A 25,278-nucleotide genomic window follows, 5' to 3' on the forward strand; every position below is an offset into this window, starting at 1 on the left:
CGACCAACCCTCCCAGAAAACAGTGTCTGTTACCTTTCACAAAATCCCAACCGCCTTTTTGCCAAAGAGAAACCCAGACACACTGCGCAGTGGTTCCATCTGCACAGGCCCAACAGCTGCCCTCGACCAGTTTTCCTTCAAGAGTTAAAAATCCTGACTTCATTGCGTGAGACATTTTCCTTTAAAAAAAAAAAAAAAGAAAAGAAAAGAAAAGAAAGAAAGAAAAATCAGGAAGAAGGTGGTTTTACTTTCAAATAATGTTCCAAAACTCTTTGGCTCACCAAAGGAGAAATCCTCATCTGGAAAACTCAGCAGTGCTGCTATTTTAGAATGGCACCAGGCCTCTGCCTTCCTGATGAAGCCACAGCTGCCTCTGGTTCTTCATGGAAAAGGAAAACAACTGCCTAGATAGCAGCTCATTCCGAGGACACGGCAGGCATTACAGAGAGCAGAGGCCTCCTGCCTTCTTGCCTGCCATGCCCCTTCATTCCCATCCCCTCATCCCCAGCCAAAAAGACTGGTTTCCTCCTCTGGAGCAGCTGAACTTCTAACCTGCTTAAGTGAAGACCCATCTGTTATCCCTGACCCTGTGGTATCCCCCCACCCACCCACCCACTCATCCCAATTGTCTGTTGAAGGCTGAGAGTAAGCCTGTGGAACACTCTAAAAATGCATGGCTGGCTGGCTGTACATTAATGAGAAAGCGCACTGAGAAAAACCAATAAGCCCACTCACTTAGCCTCCCTTTCTGCAGTAGACCAAGTCTGGAAGCTTTTGCACATTCCCAGGGAAAAGGTGCTTGCTGAGCTAGCAGAGTGTCATCACATCAGCCTTGAGCAGCTTTTTCAGTGAAAGCTGCTTCTCAGCCTGCCCCTAGGCTGGGCTGCTGTGACCTCTGCCCTGGCCCCCAGTGCCGGAGCATTTCGGGGAAGATGACTCCTTGAGGTGATAAGTGCTTTCTCAAGTACGGTTCTTCCCCGGAAGTGGCCTAGCTGGAGACAAAGGTCATTCCTGCTGAAGATAAGCTGGAGAAGCTGCCACAGGCTCTGGGGGGTGGTGGGGCTGTGACAGCAAAAGGGCCTGAGGCTGGGTCAGGTACGATCTAGCTAGATATCGAGGGCTTGCCTCTCCGGGAGGGCACAAAGGACCTGAGTCTTATACTTCATTAGCCTGGGTCAAAGAAGTTCATGTGAGCTGTGCCACTCACAGGCCTGGCACAGCTGGCTGCTCAGAAATATCAGCCAGAAATATCCCTCCTGCTCTGCCAATCTCAGAAAAACCATCCTTATCCCACACTAGCATGTTAGTCCTTAACATCCACCTGCTCTCTCTTCTGGGCCTCTTCTGTGGCCTGCAGATTCTCCCCATCCAGTCTTTCTACTTCAGGACAGTTGGACTCCTGATGGACTCTGGCCTCTTACACGGAGGAAACCACACGAACTGTATTGTGCACAGTAGGCTCTTTCTTCAGCTGGGTATATGTTCAAGATGCTTCACAGAGGAGCCACTAGCTTGCCACTTCATTCTTGTCTAAAGTGCAAGTTCTCCACACCATCCTCCTTGGTAGTCAAATCACCCATCCTCCCCACCCCCCACCCCCCACAAAGAGCCTGGATACAGTCTCAGAATATCAGGGATGCAAATGCCCTACCCTATCATGGTCCATTGTTTAACAAATGAGAGCACTCCAGCCAAAGCATTCCACTCATTTGTGTGAGTTGATAACGCTTTAGGCTTTAATTTCTAACTAACTATTCCCATTAACAATCTCGTTCAGTGCAGCCCAGCGCCCCGTAGAGGCTTTGCATACACACAGCCAAGTGAGCGCTCCCAGCTGAGAGAGGGGATTATATTTCTCCATCTCTAAATACAAGGCAGGACTTGAGGGACCCAAAATGGGACAGGACATCATAGGAGGAAGAAGTCCCCACCCAACAGGTCACACGCCATGGAGGAATGGGGTGGGGTTTTGCCTGAAGGTGCAGGGAAGGATGTGGAGCTGGAGGGTTGAAGAGCAGGGAGAAGTCATCTGCAGCTGAAGACTCCCAGTCAACACCTGTTACCGATGAGGAACAGGGCTGCTGACATGTCCCTTTGGGAAATAAGCAAAAGGACCTAAGAACCGGTGCCCACCAGAGCAGTAGAAGACAGAGAAAAGGCTAAGAGTTAGCTCTCCTCTGTGAGGTGAAGGAAGGGGAATCCAGCTGTGAAAGCACATCCGCCTTTCTCTTCCAGACCCCTCCCCCCAGGACTTCTAGATATCCATCGGTCCGTAAGGAGGAATGATGAGAAAGCAGCAAAGGCAGGAGGCCATCCCATCCCTGTGTGCACACGCTCTAGTCAGTTGCAGGGAGAATTCCAAGGGAGAGTCCCTGTGTTTCTAGGTAGGATTATGTGGGGCCGACAAGCTGGCTCAGCCCTGACAGCAAAGTCCAAGCCTCAGGATCCACACAAATGGAGGGAGAGAACAGAGTCCTGCAAGCTGTCCTCTGACCTCCTGCCCCCCCCCCCAGATACCATGGCACCCACCCATCCAATCACACACATACACAAGAAATACATCTGAATAGGATTATTCAGAAAGCACCTCCCCCAGGAACTTGAGATGAGATTTTCCAAGTTCTTCCTCCTCCTCCTTTTTCACTTGTCAAGATAAAACCTAAAGCGTCCAGTTCTTAGAGTTCACCGATACACCGCAGGACACCAAAGCCAACACAGGGGACACAGGAGGTCAGGGGCCAGGAGGGGGTAGGGAAGACACCAAGTCTGCTTTTCTCTATACCTAGAAATTTCAAAGAAAAAAGAAAGGAAATGGCCAGATTGGAGCCAGTTTAGGAATCTGTTTTCCTGACTTCAGGAATCTGATTTGTCAAAGTTTCACAAATCACTCCAGGAGAACCCAGGAAGCTGTAGCCGACAGACTAGGAGCTGCACGGGTTAGCCTGGGAGTGCAAAGCAAGAGTGTAGCTTTCCCCAGATAACAGAGGTCTAGGCCCACCTCAGGCTTGCCGTTTCGAGACAAGGCAACCTCTGGACCAACGTGAGAGGTGGCTTAGGTAGACTCTTGAGCTGCCAAAGCCAGAGTCATACATAGGAAGAGTTTTAGAGCTATGGCCCAGGGGAGGCTGAACCACCAAGGGAGGAAGCTGGGCCCCAGAACATCTCCCTGATTGGAAGTCTTCAAGGCTGAGAGGAGATTCATAACCTGACCTTCCAGTCTACGCAAAATGTGCCTCCCGCTTCAGAGGGAATAAGATTATTGATTCTTGTATGACTCAAATATGAGTAACTATTGCCTGGGAACACAGGTTCCCCTTGTCCCAAAATAACATGTCAATGTGGAAATGGTTTTGAGTTTTATAGTTACAGAGCAAAGGAAGTGGTTGCATCTCAGGTACTATCTGATAGCATTCTTAGCTTTGGGGTTGGTGAAGGTCATGCTCTGTTCCTGCATTCCAGAAGGATTTACCCGATAGTAGATAGTAGAAAGGATGTTCCGGCAGATAGGGAAGTGATAAGTGGCTTTATAAAGAGGCCTAAAAATAGCCAAAGACCAGTCTGGATTTGCAACATTCCAACTCTCCAGGATCATTAAATTCTAATCAGTCTACCAGCCCTGTAGACCTTAACATAAGTATGGCTTTTTTTTTCTTTCTGGGAACTCAGTTCACACCCTCCTGGTATCAAACGACCTATTGCTGGGTTGCTACAGGGGGAGAAGAACCCTTTGTTGGGAGTGTACCCAGTGGGGGGGAGAGGGAGAGAGAGGGAGAGAGGGAGGATTGTGGGAGCCGATTAGAGTTTTCCAGACAACCAAGGTTTAAAATACCACCTCAGACTTTAACTTCGGACGATGAGTCATCCTCCCCTGCCAGTAACTAGTGAGTGAGGCTCAGAAGACAGGTTAGATAAACTCTAAGCAAAAGAAAGACTCCACGCATCGTTTGTGCGTGGGAGTTTATCTGTCCAGCTCCTTCCCTGGAGCTCTAGGGACAGCGGGAGCAGTCGTAAGCCGGATTGTGAAACCCTCAGGGCTTGTGAGGAAGAACCAGTTTAATGCACAACTGGGCTTCCAGGTAGAGTCGCAGGCCGCGTAGAATGGTGAGCCACGTGGAGAAGAGATGGAGCAAGGGTGGGTGGACCGCAGAGGCGAGAGGAGCAGGAATGGGAAGAGGGGAGACGCTGCGGAAGATTGCAGACGCGGTGCCCCGGCCGGGAGGCTTCCCAGGAAGGTAGCAGCTTCCGGAATAAGGGCTCTGGAAGGTCGGGGCGAGAAGGGCAGAGGGCACAGACGGGACTTCCCCAGCCGCAGCCTCCTACTCTAGGACCCTTCCTCCTAGAGAAGTCGTGGTCCTTTTTGCATGTGGCGCTGCTGCCCCCTCCTGGGAGATGCGAGCAGCTGCTCCTCACCTCCGAGAAGCGCTGCCTGTTCTGAACCGGCTATCTGAGCTCATTACTCCCCCATCATGAGCATCTCTATTAAAATCACCCAGGTCAGCCAGGCCAGTGGCACAGGCCTGTAAACCCAGGTACTTGAGAGCCGAGGCAGGAGGATTTGGAGGTCAAGGACAGTCTTAACAGCTTAGTGAGTCTCTGTCTCCTAAGTTAAAAACAAAAGACAGAGGAAGGCTATTGCACTTGCTAGCATGATCAAGACAGTCTCCAGTACTGAGCGGCATGGGGGTGAAATCACTTAAACCCGTCTCCCCTCTTTGAGCCACATTCCCCGTGTCATCATTTAATCTCTCTTTCGCCCCACACCCACATCCGCCAAGAGTAGTTTGGAACCCAGGGTGCCTCTGTGGGCTCAGCGAGGCAGGGACTGCAGGCCCCAGAGCCTTTCGGCCTTGGTCACTTGGTGCTACAGCGCCCCTTGCACGTGAGCAGAAAGTTCCAAACACCGGGGACACCTGCAGCGTTGCTGGGCTCTAAGGCAGGCCAGCGTTCAGGCAGTGCCCTTCTCTAGCGTGTATAAGCTTTGGCTTGTAAAGCAGACCCAGCAGCTGTTGGTAGACCGCACCCAGCCCTGGGCTCATCCCCAGCGCGGCATAACATCAAGTATAGCAACATATACCAGTAATCACTCAGGAGACAGAGGCGGGAGAATTCGAAATTCAAAGTCATTCTCCTCGGCTCCATAGCAAGTTTGAGGCCAGCCTGGGCCATATGAAACCCTGATTCCAAAAACAAACAAACAAAGTAATAAGTTGTGCCCAGAAAGAAATTAACAAGTTAACTAATAATAAATTAAGACAATTATAATAATATGTCCTAATAAACATTTTGTGAGTGTGGGCACTCTCAAAATGTCTGCTGCCTCTCTTAAAGGAAGCTCTGTGTGGCTTCTCTCTGGCACAGCCCAGCCCCTGACAATCCTGCTCTTGTTCTCTGAGGCTGAGATCAAGTAAAATGAGAGTTGCTGGGACCTTGGCAGTATGACCCCATGCCTATCAATCTGAAAACGGAGCCAGCTCACCGGAGAGGCAGAGGCCTCAGGGCAATTCAGACCTCGGGGGAGATGGTTTAGAAAGCGGTGAGATTCCAGATATTCTACCTAGAACTGCTAGGACGGCGAGGAATTAAAAACCTATAATGGTTTATTTCTGAAAATATCCACTCATGTTTTTAGACAACTATCGGCTGTGAGTAACAGAAATGGGGAGCAGGATACCTTCCTGGAGGGATGCATTGAGCATGTCTGTCCATCTTTGGCCCTGGGTTGGCACTCTGTAAGTAACAGTTGTTACTGTATGGCTCCTTTTCCCTCCACTTCTTTTTCTGCCTGGCCTCAGTTCTTGGCCTCCCTGTCTCCTAAAGTGCAAATGGAGGCTTCCCCCTCTGTTTTTCAGCTGGCCCCTGCTGAACATCAGGGCCACACTGTTGTGAGTCATTCTCTCCTCTCAGCCAGTCTTAGCTCTTCTAGTGGATATCAGTCTTTCGCTCAGACTGTGGTCCCCAGAACCCACGTGGTGGAAGGAAAGTGGCACTAAAATACTTTAACACACACACATACACACACAGTAAAGTACTTTAACACACACACATACATACACACACAGTAAAATACTTTAACACACACGAGAGAGAACAAATGTTTAACACATTAATCCTACAGAAAGAGAAAAGTATAAAAGAGGTGGCATTTTTGCTCCATGTGTGTAGCTAGCAGAGAGCAAAGCCCACTGGGGCCCCAGGCCCTGCTGACAGCCCTGCCCAGCTCTGCTGCATCCAGTCGGGAGCTCACCTGTCCTTACTGAGTTTTGCACCTTCTCTCTAACTAGTTTTTCTGCCTTTAGTCCCTTTTTCAGTTGTCAGAAGGGTGACTTTCATTTTGACATCTTTAAAAAAAAAATTTTTTTTTCTTAAATTTTTTGGGGTGTTTGATGTTATGGAGGCTTGTTTTGTTTTTGTTTGTTTGTGGGGGCTGTTTTCTGGGTTTTTTTTTTTTTTTAAGACAGGATCTCATGCATCATGGCCTCACACTTGCTAAGTAGCTGAGTAACCTTGAACTTCTGATACTCCTGTCTCCATTTCCCAAGCACGGGGATTACCACTGCTGGTCACCACACCTTGTCCCTACTTCTTGCTTTCCAGTGCTTCTCGAATGCCCTGCACCACAAGTGCCAGCTTAACCACATGCCCAGCCGGCTCTTACATTTCTTAAACTTCAGCTCACAGCCCCCGCAAAGATCAGCATTGCTCTCTGCTGTAAGATCAATCAATGCTATGGACCCGATAGTTCACCTTCTGACCTATTTCTTATTCATCCTTCACGGTCCATGGAGAACTGACCCCAATCCCAATACAATGCCAGGTAATGTCTCAGTCAGGACTAGAGGCAGCTACATGTCACACAAAATGTAATTAATGGTGATTTAAGAAAAACAGTTAATTTCTCCCAGAGTTTAGAGTAAGCAATCAGCCTTGACAGCGGCTCCACCTTGTCAGGGTTGGGTCTTACTGTCTGCGGTGTGGCATTTTCTACTGAATGGAAATCTTCCGTCTTGAGGGCAGCTGGTAGGACTCCCAGAGTTCTAAAGAGAGGCTCATTATGATTTGGGTGGTAAACGACTTAGCAGTCTCTGGAAATCTCTGAAACTTACCAGCTTCACAAGGTCCCTCAGTCCCCATGGTTATAGAAGTATTTAAGGCTGAGGAGCGGGGATAAGACCCTCCTACCTGCTAAGCTATCTGCCAGTCATGCAGAGAGCTCCAGCGTCCCGGCTCTGGCAATCAACAGCCCTGCTAGCATGGGCTGTGTGGAAAGCAGTGGCCTCTAAGTTGTCCGTGTTCCTATACATACCCACTCATCCATAACCCTGTAAGCAACCCTAATGGTCTCATTGGTTCACTTGCTAAATCATTACCTTGGTCTGTTGTCCTTTCTGTATCTGGGATGGGAGGACATTTGGTCATATCTCTCCAGAAAAAAGTGTCACACCATACTGTTTCAGCATCCTGAACTTTGGCTCTCATCTTTAAGGTCATCTTAAAGCTGTAAGATGGCTGCTACACAATGACATTCCTCACAGCAGGAAGGAAATATCAAGAACAAAGCCATGTGTTGCATCAGACTCTGGCCTTGGTTGCCTTCCAGAATTTCCAACCCATGGCTTCTTTCACGTATCTCTTTGTTGTCTCAAGAGGGTTTTCGGGTTAAGTGTCTTGGAAATGAGTGGTAGAGAGATACAGTTAGTGAGAACAAAGAAAACAGATGTGGGGTCAATGTGAGGAGTCTCTGCCCAGGTTGCCTTCCAAAGCTTTCCCCGTAGACTACTCTGACCTTTTGGGGGTCATAATCTACTTATTGTCAGCCTGAGTCCACAGTGCAGGGACTGGATCTGATTCTCAGAAGTGCTTTTCAGATCTCCAGAGGCCCCAGAACTCTGGATTCCAGGGCCAGTCATGAATTTGATTTTTTTCTGTGATCAAATGAAAAATGTAATGAAGTAGCTAAAGGTGAAAGTAATAATGTCTGTAATAGTTCTAAAATGGTTCAAATAGAAATAAGGTATACCAGGTTTGGATGCAGATATTAAACATGAATATATGATATGTTGGTTGACAGGTGGATAGGTAGATGGATGATAGAAAAAACAAACATGACAAAAAATTTTCATCACAGAAAAGGTTTATTCTCTTCTTATAATTAACTGGATGATTCTTTCCTTTTCTCAAAAAACAAGAAATCAAAAATATAAGAAAACTGTAGAATTTGAGAGCTAAAAAGAGGATCTGAGAAACCGCTCATTTATTTTCTCAAAGAGAAAATGTTTCTCTGTCAAGGCAGCTGTCCCGGGTTTCTTGACACCTATTTAGCTAACTCTAACTAGTGTTACCCTTTCTCTGCAGGACTTTGTGCACATTCTTCCCTGGACTGGAATGTTCTCCTTACTGCCTAGCTCCTTCTAACTCGTATCTGGATCTCTGTTCCAAATGAGAGTTATTTCTCAGATAAGCCTATGACTTTCCTGTGTCAATTGCAGCAGGCCAATAGTATTAACTATTCCTCAGTTCAGCACAGTATTGCCTGTACACTTGTATTTGTGACCTCTGTCTATTCTGCTATAATGACCTTCATGGAGTCTGCTTTAAGAATGTCACAGAGTTAACTGCCACTGAAGTCTGGATAAGGCCCAATTTCCTATGTCTGGAGTATAGTACCATACATAAACTGAACAAAACTACTTGGGCATCTAAATCTCAGCAAGATTAACACCAACCCCCCAGCTTTTCTTGAGGGATCTTTTATTCTCCCTCTCCTCTTCCTTCCTTCTCCTCCTCACCCTCTCCTGGTCCTACACCTTTTCCTCCTCTTCTACCTCCTCTGTTTTCTACCTCAGGAAATGGCAGCATTACCCATCCAGCTTCCCACCCCTATCTTAGAACTGTCCCTCCCACTCTTCCAACACAGCAAGTTCTGTTCTCTCAGCCTCTCAGGAATCTCTCATTGGGAGTAGCTAGCTGAGGCACTAACAGCAATCATGGCTACTAGTGACAGAGAGAACAATTTTTTTTAAGCTGTAGCTACTAGTAGGTTGCCCATGGTTCAGTGGATGGCATTGTACTATGCAAAGCTAATTGGACTCAGTGGGTTATTTACAAAAGAGAAGGAGGAGAAGAAGAAGAGAGGAAGAACAAGAACAAGAGGAGGAAGAAAAACAAGAAAAAGAAGAAGAAGAAGAAGAAGAAGAAGGAGGAGGAGGAGGAGGAGGAGGAGGAGAAGGAGAAGGAGAAGGAGAAGAAAAAGGAGAAGGAGAAGAAGAAGAAGAAGAAGAAGAAGAAGAAGAAGAAGAAGAAGAAGAAGAAGAAGAAGAAGAAGAAGAAGAGCAACAAGAAGAAGACATGAAGTTGGGAAGGGGGTATGGGGAGGAGGGGTGGGGAAATGAGTGGTAGATGTGATCAAAATATATTTTATGCATGTATGAAATCCCCAATGAATAGATTACATGTAAAATATCTCTTCTGCTTTCATTTGGTTTGCCATTTTTCACCTTGGCAAGTGAATTCCATTCACAATTCCAACAACTCAAATCTGTTCTCCACATTACAGGCCAAAGTGGCCTTTTGAAGCATCAATTTCATCAAGACTCTAGTCTTTCAGGCTCTTCCCCACTCTCCTGTAGAAATCCAATGGAACAATGTGGAGAGGACAACAATGGCTGGAAAGCCCACAGTGTCAGCATCTGGACATAGAAGCAGACAGCTGTGCTTATAAGAAAGAAAGGAAGATACACTTGGGCTTAAAATATAGGACATCTCAGGGCTGTGTTCACCTCCATCCAACCTGACGCTGATTGTCTATTAAGTCAATATGTGACTAAGTAGACTCTCTGGAAGCCACATCAGCATTCACACATCTAATGTAAATGTCACTATAAATGTAAACAACTACAGGCCACTAAACTAGGCCCCCAAACCAAACACAGAGGCCAACTCATCTCCCTACAAGTCACCTCCCTCCCCAACATCTGTGGTCATTCCAATGTCGCCAACATAAGTAGAAGTTGGAAAATAGTATAATTAACTACTAAATATATATATGTATATATATATTAGATTTTATAATATTTATTTCATTTCTCAGCTTTCTAAAGTGGATTTCTTTTTCATTTTCCATTATTAGCTTATATTCTTAATTTTATACTCCCCAGGTTTGAATGATTATTCTTAAAGAAGATAGCGAGTTACATCAATGTCAGACCTCAAGAAAGACGAGTCTGCCCTTGACCAAGAGTATAGCACTCACAGACACCCAGATGACAGCTGCTAAAAGATCTGTGGAAAGAAAGAAGATGGACCCAGAAAGGAGATGTGGGTTCAAGAGGCAACAAAGCCAGGCTGGAGAGATGGCTCAGTGGTTGCAAGCACCTGGTGTGCTTGCAGAGGGGCAGAGCTCAGTTTTATCACCTATGTCAGGTAGCTCAGCATTACCTTAATTCTAGTTCTTGAGCCCTGGAGCCCTCTTTTGGTTTCTTCAGACATGTGCACACATGTGGGCAGATGCACACACATAAATAAAAAGAAAAAAGAGACAATGAGACCAATAAGAAAAGGTTAATAATAACAAATCATTTCTCAGGGTGCTGGGCATATGGCCCAAATGTGTGCTGTGGTCTTGAATCTTCTGTGATTCACCTTTGGGCCCCTCCTCTGTCATTCAACACTACATGCTTGCTTCCTGACACTAGAAACAGTCCATACACATTTGTTAAGTGGATGGATTACTTAAAAAAAAAAAAATTGAGCGTTCAAATGAAACATTTTGCTTTCAGCACTTGTTATGTCAAAGTTAGGTTGAACCGTCCCCCATAGGCTCATGTGTTGTAACACCTAGTCCCCAGCTGGGGGTGCTGCTTTGGAAGAGTCAAGAACCTTCATCACACAGAGCCCTACCGGAGAACCTGAGTCACCAGGGGTGAGCCTTCAGATTTTATAGCCAAGCCCTACTTCTTGTCCATTCTCTGCTTCCTAACCACACGTGTGTGCCCAGAGGTCTCAGAATGGTGCCTCCATGCTGTTCCTGCTCCATGAGGAACTGTGGTTCCTCTAAGCCCAAACAAGCCTTTTTTCCTTTAAGCTGCTGTTTGCCAGGTGTGGTGGCTTGAATGAGAATGTCTTCCGTAGGCTCGGGTATTCGAACACTCGGTTTCGATTTGGTGGCACTGCTTGAGGAGGTTGTGGGGAAAGCATGTCCCTGGGGGTGGGAGGGCTGGGCTTTGAGAGTTCATCGCCTTGCCCCAATTGAAGTTAAGCCCTCTCTGCTTCCTGAGTTCTCAGAATCACTTCCTCTCTGAGTGCCAGCTGGAGTTCTGAAACTCCTAATTGGCTCCATTTTATGGTTCTAGAATCAGACAACACTTTCTTCTCTAAAACAAAGACGTGCTCCAACATGCTGAAGAGAAGAAGATGGTCTTTATATACGGGACATGGGGGGGGGGGGGAGAAAGCAGAAACACAGCACGCTACCGCAGGTTATAGTCTTTGGACAAGGGATCATCACTGTCCTGCTGTCGGGGCTGTTGGCCATGATCGTTCTCTCTGGAAGACAGGATTGTAACTTCCTCCCAGTCTGGCTTTTGGTCTGAGTGCCTGCATTTGGACTTTGGGTCTGATCTACTGTGGTCCATTGTAGGAACACACTTCAAGACAATGAGAGAGTAACATTTTCATTTCACACTGGGCTCACACCACCAGGAAATTGCACCCACATCCTCATGCTGGGGTCTGCTGACGTGTGGCCATTGCTGCCTCACTGTCTGTCACCTAATGCCCAAATGTGGCTGAATTCGATGGGCAGTATTTAATTCTATGTAAAGCCTAGATGACAGTGGTTTTGTAAAAAAAAAAAAAAAAAAAAAAAAAAATCCTCGACTATGTGAATTTGGGCAAGAGTAGGTCTTTCTTCTACAAGATTCTGGATACTTTTAACTACGACCTGTGTGATAGTGCAAGTATAGTGTCTTCAAGGCTGATGAGTTTCCGGATTCAGAAAAGGTAAGCATTTAAAAATGACAGGTTGGTGGCCAGACCTTGTCTCATTTGGGACAAACAAGGGTTCCTCTCTGGAGAACACATCAGCCTGTTGTCCTTCACTTCTCATGAGCGGTGGAGCAAGAGAGACTGTTCCAGCTAGGGCTAGGCCTCAGATTCCCCAATAGTTAAAAAAACAAAACAACTCACATTTAGCCAAAAATTTTTAGTATCTGAAAACAGCCAGGCCCATGCTGCTGTCCTGACTCATCGCGTCGGGGAAGGGTGCTGGAAAGAACGCTCCAGCTCTGGGAGGACAAACGGTGGTATTCTTCCTGACGCCTGGCTTGCAGTTCGTTCTTCCAGGAGAACAAAGGCTACTATCCACCTCCTCTAAGGCTCCAAATAGCAGATCTACTGGACAGCTGCAAGTCATCCCCTGGGGTTACTACCCTGGTGTGGGAGAGCCCCTCGAGTACTAGCTACCCCTCCTGTTGTACTTAGCCCTATGTCCTCCAGCAGGCTGAAGGCTGGGCCTCACCAATGGGGTTGGAGGACCTTGAAAGTGGTTTCAAGACACATCCGGAGCATGAAGAAGAGAGTGTGTTGTCTGGGAGGAGGGAGGCATGCACATGAAAACCCTTCCAGAGATGATGAAGGATGCAGCCGGTAAAGCCATCAAGATGAGGCTGGCCCAGATCTGCACAATAGGGGCCCTGTGTGCTGTTGGGGGACTTTTGTGTATGTAGGAGGTTTGCAACCCCTGGCCCAGCTATGACCCTGGATGGGGGTCTGCTAAGAAAAATAATCTGGCCTGGAACAGCATTCTTCCAGCCTCACTTGAAAGTCTGAGAAACCCCTGGATGGGAAAATGCCCCCAGGAGCCAAGTCTTCCTGCCCTTGGCAAAGCCATGGCCCCTGAATCTACTTATGAGCCCTTCGCTTTGAAAGGCCTGAGCTATCCCTATCTGAGTCATCTGAAAACAAATAAAAAGAGACCTAAACAAACAAAACCTAATTGTGCACAGAAACACAGCCAGGTTTCCAGGCTGGCTCCCCTCTGTTTTCATTAGTCAGAAGCCAACGCACACAGCTCGCGTGGCATCCAGAACAAGCTGAAATATGAAAAGCAAATTGCCACGCTCACTCTCTCTCCCCTCTCTGCTTCACAGGGCACCAAGGGAGTCAAGTCCTGGACTCCTTTGCCTTGATTGACATGCAGCAGACTGCCCACGGCCAACCTCGGGACAGTGGCATCTGTGGCCATCAGCAGTTGGTGGACACACACTTCTGCAGATGGGCTCGGGATCTTGGGAGATTATTGTTCGGACAACCGCCAACATGAATTTTTCTCTTACCATTTTCCTTTCTGATAAGATCACTTAAGTTTTCTTTTTTCTTTCTCTCCCCATTTTTAGTCTGTGTAGCTTTCTGTGCCTGTTTCATCTACCCTGTTTCTAGAGTGGATGATAGGACCTAATTAACCAGACTTGCCAAAATAGTGTCCTGATAGATGCTAAATCCAACTTAGGCTGTAGAGAGGCAAGCTGGGGTCTACAGCCATGCTATCCTGAACGCACAGGATCTCATCTGATCTCAGAAGCTGAGCAGGGTTGGGTCTGGTTAGTACTGTCATAGGAGAGACAAGCTTGAGCGTCTGGGACTATTGGGAACGCAGCACACATTCCTGGAGGGTCATGTCACTGGCAGAACGCAAGCCTGACGCTGCTGAAGGTCATGCTGACACCACATGGGGAGAGCCTGAGTAACATGAGGAAAACCAGAGCTGTGTGAGAGGGAAAGATGGAGCTCAGACAGACTCCTCTGAACACCTGGACCCAGTGATGACTGAAGATGGCTCCATCCTGGACTTTGCTGTAACACAAAGCTGTCAATTTCCTTAAGCTACTTCTGCACCCTAGAACTGGGTCCCATACACATACCTGCACAGATGTTAAAGTGTCATGCATGCTTATATTTCATGGTTTATTGGGGGAGGGTTACTTTTTTTTTCTTTTAAATTTCTAGGAATGACTTCTCAAAAGGATTTCCCCCCCCCCTCAGTGAATTTGAATTTCATTCTGTTTTAATTTCAGTTGCATAGAATTCTGGGAAACAATCGGTGCTAGACCTGAATCCTGTGGGAGGAAATCTTGTCTCTTGCTGTGTGGTTAAAAAAAAAAATGAATGAAGTCTCTCAGAACTCACTGTTGATACAGAAAACCAAATCATGTAGTAATCATGGAAAAATGTCTTTGCACTCCTTGGCTTGTCCTGATGACCAAGTCCAGGCTCCTGCTCACTGAGGATGGAGAAGCACGGATCTGAGTGCCAAGTCCAGGCTAGATCCAAAGCTCATTGAGACCAAGAACAGCAACACAGCCCAGCCAAGCAAAACTAAAGACACAAATGATGTAGGCATTGAGAGCAGCAATCAAATCTGCAGGGCCATTTTTTTTTCTTTCCTCCATGTCCTGTGTGTCACGAGCAGGCAGAGGATTGTCCTGTTGGTCCCTCCTCATGGTGCACCATCAAAGAGCCTTATGCTAACTCCTTGACTCCAGTTTTCTGAGTTGGAATGAGTATCAGGATAGGGGGAAGGTGATACAGGGGCCTCGAGAACTGGGTGAGGTTATTGGAGGGTGAACGGCTTTGTACATCATTAGCTTTTTAAAAACTAAAGCTTGTCCTCTTAAAGGAAGTTCCATCAGAGCCTGGCTCAGGTGCCTGCCCCTGAGCCTGGTCCCTGCTCCCACTTGAGAGACTTACTTCTCTCTTTTGCACAAGATCCCACATGTTTGACTTTAGAGGTGGTTATATGGCTTTAGTTCTGGTGAGATGTTTTTTGTTGGTGGTTGGTTGATTTTGTTTTCATCTTTAGAAGGTGTTTGTCTAAAGAAACTTAATATTTTGCCTACATGTGGAGATAGTCTACATTACGGCATTTGTAACTTACCGGTGTGTTTTGATTTTGAAGACAGGGTTTCTCTGTGTAGCCTTGGCTGTCCTGGAAGTCACTTTATAAGGCCAGGCTGGCCTCGAACTCAGAGATCCACCTGCCTCTGCTGAGATTGAAGGTGTGAGCCACCACTGCCCAGCCTACCAGTGTGTTTTAGTTAACACACCCATAACTACCTTTACATCAAAAGGAGAAAAATACTATCATTTTTCTTCACTTTACATATAAGAAAACTGAAGTCTCTACAAATTAAGTTTGCTTAATTACAAATTAAGTCAGCATAGCAGTTTGCTGGGACAGACATAACACATTAGCAAAAACAGGTGATTAAACAAGAGAATAGTTTTTAAACATTTTGAAGCCTAAAAGCCCCAGATCCCACTGTCAGTGTTGGCTGGGTCTTTCTGAGGATCATGATGGAAGACTGGAGGCCTCCACTGAGGAGGAGACAGACTTCTCTGTGCCTTTCCCCCATCTTCCCATTACACGTGTCTCTAAAGAGCATCTTTATGATGCTTTATGATTCTTGACTGCCTCTGCCCCAAAGATCCTGGGAGCCCTACAAGCGGTTGGAGGTTTAAGATGGAGAGGATTTTTTGTTCATGCACATCTGCTCAGGCAAAAAGCATTAAATCAGATGACTTGTTGAGCTCCTTCGGATAGGGTTGGAGGTGTGAACTCAAACTGCGCAGCCCAGGTTCTGAGGACGCTTCCCACCCTCACCTCTAGCTGAAGGTTGGTCTAACTTTGCAAACAGGACATGCAGTATTTAATTGAGAAGAGAGTTGTGATCCTTTGCACGATGGAGAGGGGAGGAAAACATTTGGGAAGGAAAGGAAGCGAGCACGTGGGGAAGAACCCGGAAGAACAGAAATGCTAGACAAGTACTCCACACAGGGACCTAATTACAGTGTGAATGTGCTCCCACAAGTTCATGTGCCGGGAACCTAATCCCCAACATGACAGGATTGGGAGGTTTTTTTTTAAATTAGATTTTTATTTTTATATTAATTACAGTTTATTCACTTTGTATCCCAGCTGTAGCCCCTTCCCTCCTTCCCTTCTAATCCTACCCTCTCTCCCTCATCTCCTCCCATGCCCCTCTCTAAGTCCATGGATAGGGGAGGTCCTCCTCCCCTTCCATCTGACCCTAGCTTATCTGGTATCATCAGAACTGGCTGCATTGTTCTTCTCTGTGGCCTAGCAAGGCTGCTCTCCCATCAGGGGGAGGCGGTCAAAGAGCCAGCCACTGAGTTCATGCCAGAGACAGTGGGAGGGGGTTCTTACAAGAGGTGTCTAGGTCAGGAGGGCTTTGCTTTCACAAACCAGCTGATGTTATTACAAGGTAGCAGGTTTATTGCCCTGAGAGTAAATTGCTAAAATTTGTTCCTGGCCATCTTACCTCAGACTTTCTTGCCCTTCTGCCTTTTGGCATGGGATGATGCTACAGAAAAGCTCTTGCCAGCACCATGTTCCTGGACTTCCCAGCCTCTGGAACTATCAATCAAATAAATCCCTGTTCTTCCTAATTTGCCCATTCTTGGGTATTGTGCTCTATGTTGTGACCATAATCAATGTAACCATCAACAGGGAGATTTTTCTCCAAAGAAAGTTTGATCAGGAATGAAGACTACATGTCAGAATGTCTGAGGGTATTTGGATAGGCAAAGGAGGGCAAAGACTTTTCTTTAAAATTTTAATGAGTGTGTCTGTGTGTATGTGCAATGTGTGTGTATGTACATGTGTGTGTATGTACGTGTGTGTATGTACATGTGTGTATGTACGTGTGTGTATGTACACGTGTGTATGTACATGTGTGTATGTACGTGTGTGTATGTACACGTGTGTGTATGTACATGTGTGTATGTACGTGTGTGTATGTACATGTGTGTGTATCTACGTGTGTATGTACATGTGTGTGTATGTACATGTGTGTATGTACGTGTGTGTATGTACATGTGTGTGTATGTACATGTGTGTATGTACGTGTGTGTGGGTACATATGTATGTGCACGTGAACTTGGAAGGCAGAGGATAATCTCAGGTGTCATGCCCCTGAGAACCACGTGCCTCTTCAAGACAGGGTCTCTCACTACCCCGGGCTCGCTGATGAAGCTAGGCTGGTCAGTAAGTCTGTCTCCGCCTGCCTGCACTGCAATTGCAAGCATGCACCGCCATGTCCTTCATTTCTATGTGGGTCTAGGAACCAAAAAGGTCATCAAGCTGTGTGTCAAGCACATTACTGACTGTGCTGACAAGACTTTCTGGACGTAAATCGAGAAAGGTTGTCTGAGTTGTTCTGAAGCAATTATTGTTGGTTGTAAGGATCAGGGACAATGATGGCATTTGGTCCAAGGATCCATGATAGATGGTTGGATAGAACAATTTTTTTGGCATTTTTTAAGGTTGCTGCAGTCTTCATGGCATAGCTCTTGTGAAATCTCTTGTTACTGGAAAAACATGCATGGGATTGCTTCCTTTATAAACTCTTGCCTCTGTTCAAATTTGACAAAAGTGATTCCATTTTATTTTTGACAACTTTCATTGCATTTGTTATTATAAACAGCCACAAATTGCTCAGGAGAAGACCGAGAGGGTCCTTGATGCCGGAAGGAAAATGGAGCCTCGTTTTATTTTGCATGGAAGTATGTACATAATGACAGGAAACAGAGCACACCCTTTGATGGCTTCTCTCATCTTGGCTGAGACTGAGCCATGGTGAGGACTGGCCAATAGAAATGTAGCAAATAGGCTATTGAGATCCACGCACTGACCGATACTCAGAACGAGTGACCACCCCTCAGGTGAACAAGCCTGAGTCCCCTGTTGGATGATAAAAGACCCCCAACCAAGCTTTTTCTCTCACCCCAGCTTGACCATGAGGCACCTGTCAGACAGCCAAGAGGCCACCCTAGACCCGCTAGCCAAGCTAAACTAATCTAGGCCATATGGTCCAGCCGTCCCACAGAACTGTGAGAAAGAGCCACTGGGCTTGGGGGTGGGGGGTGGGGTTATCCTACTTTATTGCTTAGGAAATGAAGCCTTGGAGAGACTGAGCAGTTCAAGTCCATCACCTGCTTAAATGGCACAGCTGGGACTCGAATCCAGGTTTATGTCCTGCCTGCCTCTTAGCAGTGCCTGACTGGAGTCATCTCCGGGCTTCTCTTTGCCTGAAAGCACTTAGCTTGAAGACCAAAGCAGGAGCTCCTGTGTGACTTCAGCACCGGAAGCCACAGATAGAACGGGCCAGATGGTGGCACCAACAAAGACCATGGTCATGGTACAGCCTCCCCTTTCTGACTCCCAGAGGGCTTCAAACTCGGCTGTGCAGTAATATCCTCAGTGTTTTTGTTTTGTTTTATTTTTATTTTTTTGCTTCAAATCTTAACGCTCTAGTCACACTCCAAACCAGATAAATCAGAATCCCCAAGGACTAGTCTCCGTCTTTTCACATCTCCCTGATAATTTCAAGGAGCCACAAAGCTTGATACTCAGTGTCTTAACTTCCTTACACAGGAGGACTGGGAGCTGGGAATGAAGCTGTTTGGCTAGGAAGTCCCTCATGGGCCATGTTCCCAAGGGTATGAGAATGAAAGGGGGACCTCCTGGGGAAGGGAGGAAGGGAGGAAGGGAGGAAGGGAGGAAGGGAGGAAGGGAGGGAGGGAGGAAGAGAGGGAGGAATCCTAGAACAATTGGTTCAATCAACCAGTGTATGTGTGTGCGCCACTGTGTACTTTTTCCTGCTGAAATTGGGGCCAGCTGAGTGGTGGGCACTTAGCTGTAGACTTTCATCTCACCCTAATCCCATGGTTATAGGCTGACTGCCAGGAGTAGCATGGCAGAGGAGAGGAGGAAGTCACATCCACTAGGCCAGAGAGGGGGAATGCTAGAACAGGGCCTTGACAGCACACACAGAAGATCTCGGTGTTTACCAGAGTTGCCCCTGGGAGGTCCAGGAAGGTCGGGTGATCACCCAGATTGGACCAGAGCTGAGAAGAGGCCGGATACTCCCAGTATACAAATGGCTTTAGCTGCAGTAACAGGAAATTACTGGATGTATGGCTTAAACAATGGCTTAAACAACATTTTTGTTTCTTGTAGTTCTGATGGATGCAAAACCCAAGCTCAAGATGCTGGCTTATTGTGGTTCCTAGTAAGGATTCTTTTCCGGCTTGCAGATGGCCACCTTTTACTATGTCCTTGAACATAGGGGTATGGAAGATCCAGGTCTTTTTTCCTTCTTATGAGGACACCAATCTCATCATGGCATCTCCACCTTTATGGCCTCAATGGCAAGGAATCTGCAGCCATAACTTCCTGGAGGTCAAGGAATGTGAGGTCAAAATTTTAGTATTGGACTTTCCTCTGTGCACCAGACTCTTTCACAGAGAATGTAAAACCATGGGCGTTGGCACAGACAGCAAGACTGGGGCCTGCTGCCACAATGGCGTCCATGCCTCATTTGTGGCATACGAGAGCACTTATGGATTCCGTGTGGCAGCCAGACCCTGCACACTCTGCCAGGTCTCAGCTATGGTTCCTCGTGCATGCTGATCATCCCAGCTGCTAATATTTCCTCCCTTTTGGCGATCTCTTTGCCTCTGAATCCCCAGAAAGCAGCGTTCTTCATAAAGATGTCAAAGGCTGCTGTGATTTGCCAGCTTTGTATGGCTGCTGAGGTTAAAAGAATAGGTCACAAACCTGTCCTTTTTATTCTCTCAACAGCCGGGCCAGACGTAGGCCCATCGCTCCCTCATACAGGGCACTGGCTTGTCTGAGAGCTATAAGAACCTTAGCATTTCTGCATGTGTCAAGTACTTGAAGAGAAGACATGGTGTGGCCACAGGGAAGCCGAGGAGATGGTGTGCAGGATGGGGGAAGAGGGCTGAAAGGAGTTCTGCACCCGGATGTTGTCCTTGCTAAGCACTGGGAAACATTCACTCTCAGGATCATGAGAGAAGAGCCTGAGGCACAGCTGCCCTTCAAAGCTAGATGCGTGAGTCAACTGGCTATCCTGCCCACCACCTCCTGCCCGAGGGAGGAGTCTCCAGATCCTCTACCAGCTTCTGTCCTGGAAACTACTCTTGAATCCCCTGCTGGGGGTCCGGGACAAAGAGTATGGTTTGTTTGTTTGTTTGTTTGTTTGTTTGTTTCTGAAGGTATCTCACTTCTGCTCTTCCTCATTGAGAAGCAGGGCTGTCAGGTGTCTTAGTTTTCTTTTACTGTGATAAAAATACAGAGACAAAACAAAGGCGGGGGGGAGGTTTGCTTTGGCTTAAAGTTACTGTGGATAAACAACCCCTCATGTGTGGCATGGCAGCAAGAGAAGGAGCTGGCTAGTCACGTTGCAACCATGCTAAAGGAGCAGAAAGTAGATCAGAAGTGGAGCTGGCCTCTGAAGCCCTGAGGCCTTTCCCTCAGTAACCCACTTCCTCCAGGCAAGCTCTCCCTCCACAACCTTTACAGACAGTCGAGGACCTCGTGTTCGGACTCATGAGCCCATGGGGGATGTTTGCCATCCACAGGGCTATTTCTCCACTAACATGACAACGACCAGCCAGACAAACCTTAACCCAGCTGGCTTCCTGTGCAGAGCTCTTGCCCTCTGCTCAAATTCTTTCTCTAAACCTAAAGCTTATAACACAAAGATGGACTTGGGGTAATTTGTAACCCTATCTGTTCTTCTCAATACGGCCATATGGATTAAATCTCCCCTTCTGCTTTACCATTACTCGCTTCAGACACAGGTGTGCTGGGATGGGGAGCACAGCCTTGTCTGCTGCGACCCCCAGATATGGTCCCCTTCCCCTGAAAACTCCAGTAACAAACCCAGGCAACCCGGAATTTTCAAACCCTGCTCCTTTGCTTCTGTCCATAAAACACATGAGCTTGTTGGGTGACGCTCTAGATCTGGGGTTGACAATACGCTCATTCTACTTGTGTTTCTGCGCTCACCTTTGTGAAGCTCTGTGTCTGCGCGCTTTGAGGAGCATGGATCCCATGGGCTGAGGAGGCGGTTGAGTAGGTAAAAGTGTTTGCCTCCCGAGCCTAACATCCTAACCTTGACCCATCAGGGTCACTTAGTGAAAAGAGAGAAAAGGACTCCTGCAAGTAGTCCTCTGACCTCCACAGGTGCACAGTGACACACACACACACACACTCACACACACACACACACACACACCTGTGCACACAGGCACAAAGCTCGCTCAAGCGATCAGTCACTCCCACACTCAGTAAAGATCCTACCCATCCTAGTTTTGGTCCTCACCTCCTCTGCATGCAGTGTGGTCAGCTCCTGCCTCCTTAGCTGGTCTGGGTTACTCACACAGAGGAGCCAAGGCCTTCTTACCTCTCTCCCTGAAACTGCCAGAATTTCCACCACGTGTTTGTCTTCTGTGCCCTGCAAAACAGATCAACTCATTTAGAGACTCTCTCATGCTTTCTCGAGTTTTAAAATTTTATTGATGAGGGGTTGAGATGGTTTACTCAGTAACGTGCTTCCTGAACAGGTGCAAGGCGCTAAGTCTAGTTCTTATCACTTAAAACAGTTAGACATGATGGCAGCCTTGGAATCCCAGCACTGGGGCTCCCTGGCCAGCCGACCCAGCTTAATGAGTGAGCCCCAGGTGCCCAGGAAACTCCTGGAGAACAGCATGCATGGTTGACCTCGGGTCACCAAAGTACAAGCTCTCAAGCATGGGAGTGCACGAATGCACACACACCCCAGAATATTCTCTTCCTCCCTCTCTGCCTATCACACTATACATTACACACACACACACACACACACACACACACACACACACACGCACATGTTTTATCTCTGAGTATGTTTATAGCAGAATAGGTGCCACACACTGATTTATATCAACACCACCTTAACCAGAAGGATTCTTTTAATTTTTTAAACAGTGAATAATTACTACAATGTAAACTTTTTTTTTTTTTTACAAGAAATGCATAGATATCAGGGCCATATCTGCTGGCTTTGGGAACAGTGACATCATTTGTGTCCTTGTCTGGTAGAGCCTAAATTAGGATGCTGTTCGCTGAGGAGGAAGGAGAACTTGGGACCACTGAAGGCATGCAACTCTGTTTCAAAGGCGTCTCATTGGGGAGGGAGGGAAAAGATAATGGGAAGCTCATTCTGCTGAATTAAAGCAAACAGGACATATTTATAACCAGAGAATGGGCGAGAAGAGGGAGAGCTTCAGGGAGGAGGTACAGGATGAGTCAGCCTGATCTGAGCCGTTAGACAAGGGCTTGAATCCAAACTCCGTTCAGCAACATGGCACTCAGTGTTGCCGTCTCTGCAATGGGGATAACAATAGCAGCTCCCTCTTGGGGACACTGAGAAGGTTAAATAAGCTCCTGCGTGTGGCGGCACATAGAGTACACGTAAACACGTAACAGCTGCTGAGTGCTGTCACAGCTGGCACGAGAGCCAACCTCATGTGGCAACTTGGCTTGGCCACAGTATTCGGAGATTTGGTCAATCACCATTCAGGGTGTCAGCGTGAAGGGATTTATAAGATGAGATTCACATATGAAATAGCAGACCTTATGAAAAATTGACAGTCCACAGTGTGAGTGGGTCTCCCCTTCGCTGGTGAGGGCACTAAAAGAAAAAGTCTCCTCAACAAGTGGAAATTCGGCTTCCATACTGTACATCTTTGGGTTTCCTGCCTGTGACCAGCCCTGCTGAATTCAGCACAATTGCAAAAACCATCTCCTTAAAAGAGTTTCTCCCTTCCCTTCTCCTTTCTCTCTTCTCCTCCCCTCCTTCCTTTCTCCTTCTTTCCCTCTCTCTTACTGGTTGTGTTTCTCTGGAGACCTCTAATTAATATTCAGGGTCTAGGATGGAGCATCATGAGAAGTCATTGACTTTTCCGAGAAGTGAGAGATGGAACCATGGCACCTCAGGTTGGTTCTGTGGGGAGGGCTTGGGGCAGCAGAAAGAAAGATGCCTCCTCTGATAACTATGTTATCCCAGAAATGGGAAATGATGTCATATCCTGGGCCTAAAGGGAGGCAATTTGGAAAGGATTGTGAGAAATCCAGGGTACTAGTGCTCAGAAGCAACTGGGATCATGAAGGCCCTCCTGAGGATGAAACTGTAATCCATGATGTTCCAATCTGCAGGACTGGGGATCCCAACAGGACAGGGCCTTTGGCTGGGTACCATATTGACAACTACAGCAGCAGGAATGCAAAGACTATTGGCAGGTGATAAATTTAAAACGGGTCCTTATCTCAAGTCCTACATATGCATTGACCCAAAAGCTGGTAAGCATGAGGATTCCCATGGAGGACCCAAGGCTGTATTTATCCACGATCAAGATACTTCTCAGTTGTCTTTCATACATAAACTGGGGAATTTGTCAATGGGTAAATCCCAAGCTGAACTAGAGTTCCAACAAGAACATAGAACAGAGACCTGGATGGTACAAATCCACAGTGCTTGTTCTAGAACAGAGTTCTCAACCTTCCTGACACTGTGACCCTTTAATACAGTTCCTCATGCTGTTGTGAGCCCTGTTGGCGCTCTGGAGCTACTATGTTGGCGCTAGTTTTTCAAATGCTACTTTATTTGGGGGTTCCTTAAAGCTTATACCTCCCTTCCAACCCCCCAACCCCAGGTAGGGAAAAAAGAAAGTTGTAAGGGGAAAACAACATAGCCCTCTTTACTTCTTCCTGCTGGGCGGGGTTGTAGGATTCTTTGGGGGAAATACCAATATCTGTGTTTGGGAAATCCAGAGGTCCAGATAACCAGCACATAGCAAACACAGCAGCAGGCACAGCAGTCCTCTTCTGTCTCCTCCAAGCCATAGTGCTCCCCCTTCCCCCCCCCCCCCGCTATCATGGTCATAGCCCTCAAAGTCCTCAGAATTCAAGTAATTCCAGCTGGCAAAGACCCTCCATACACACACCCCCACAAGACAATTAACAGGTGTGGATGAACTAAAATCCCCCCAATTGGGATTATAAGAAAAACATGTTTACATATTATGAACGAAAACATCCACAATACTACTATCTGTTCAAAGGTTAATTGCTAACCCCCAAGACCTTTACTGTCCTATGAGCAAATTCTCACACAGCCAAAATGACATGGTGTAAACTTTGCTTCCCAAATTATTCCCGATTGGCTAAAGTTGCCTACAGCCTGGACTGAGCAGAAGAGAGGTAGGCAGAGCCAAGTTTTGTGGGCTTATGGGTGGCAGAAGGACCACAGGGAGGAGAGAGCAAGGAGGAAGAAAGGACAGCAAGTAACAATGGGTTAGTGTGAACGAAGAACACAAAGAGCACGTGGCAGGGAGGAGCTTGCTTTGAGGCTTGGCATGGTGGAGAGAAGCGGCCCAAAAGGAAAACAGGTGCAGGTGTTTATGGGGGTTTGGGTTGGGAAGTAGACAAGATAGCTTAGAGGGTGAGTATTTGCCCAGCTGTGGTACATTAAGGCTTATTAAAATCTAACAGGTGTCTGGGTCTTTTACTTACATAATAACAAGTTAGGAAATAACTGCCACTATAATAATTATATGAATCACTATTAAATATTAATAATCATTCTACAGGGCTCCAACCATAATTTTTTTGAGACAGGGTTTCTCTGTGTATTCCTGGTTGCCCTGGAACTCACTCTGTAGAGCAGGCTGGCCTAGAGCTCAGAGATCTACCTGCCTCTGCCTACCTAGTGCTGGGATTAAAGATGTGTGCCACCTCCGCCCAGCTTTTGGTGTGTTTTTTTTTTTCTCATAAAATTATTTTCATTGCTACTTCATAACTGTGATTTTGCCAATGCTATGAATCATAATATAAATATCTGATATGCAGGATATCTGATATATGACCCCAAACGGGTTGCAACCCACAAATTGAAAACACTATTCTAGCAGAACAGCAGGAAGCAAAGATCAGAGGCCAGAGAGTTCTTCCCAGGAAGGTCTAGGCCTCAGGAACCTTAGCACTATGAGAGTTCCTGTACCTACGTTTGGATTGGTAGGGACATGGGGAAAAAAACTACTCCAAACAACAAATGTCCCTGGAGAAGGCGTGGGCTGCAGCACTCTGGTCTCTGAGCAGCAGTCTGCCCCGGGGCATTTATAAGACACCATCTTCTACCTCCTGGCTCTTTGGGTGGCTGAGGTGGCCACCTCGATGCTGCTTCCTGGACTCCATGAGTGGTGTCTGGGAGAGTCCCAGCTTTGCCACTCCCCTTTGCTCATCACACCATGGGCAGGCTTACATCCTACATGTCCTCATTTCAAAGCTGTCTACATTTACGCTTGTCATGCAGAAGCCTTAGAGCCCAGGCCACCTGTGAAAGTCACAAGACAAGTTCC

The sequence above is a fragment of the Meriones unguiculatus genome, chromosome 12 (assembly GCF_030254825.1).
Source record: "Meriones unguiculatus strain TT.TT164.6M chromosome 12, Bangor_MerUng_6.1, whole genome shotgun sequence".
In the NCBI taxonomy this organism is placed as follows: Eukaryota; Metazoa; Chordata; class Mammalia; order Rodentia; family Muridae; genus Meriones; species Meriones unguiculatus.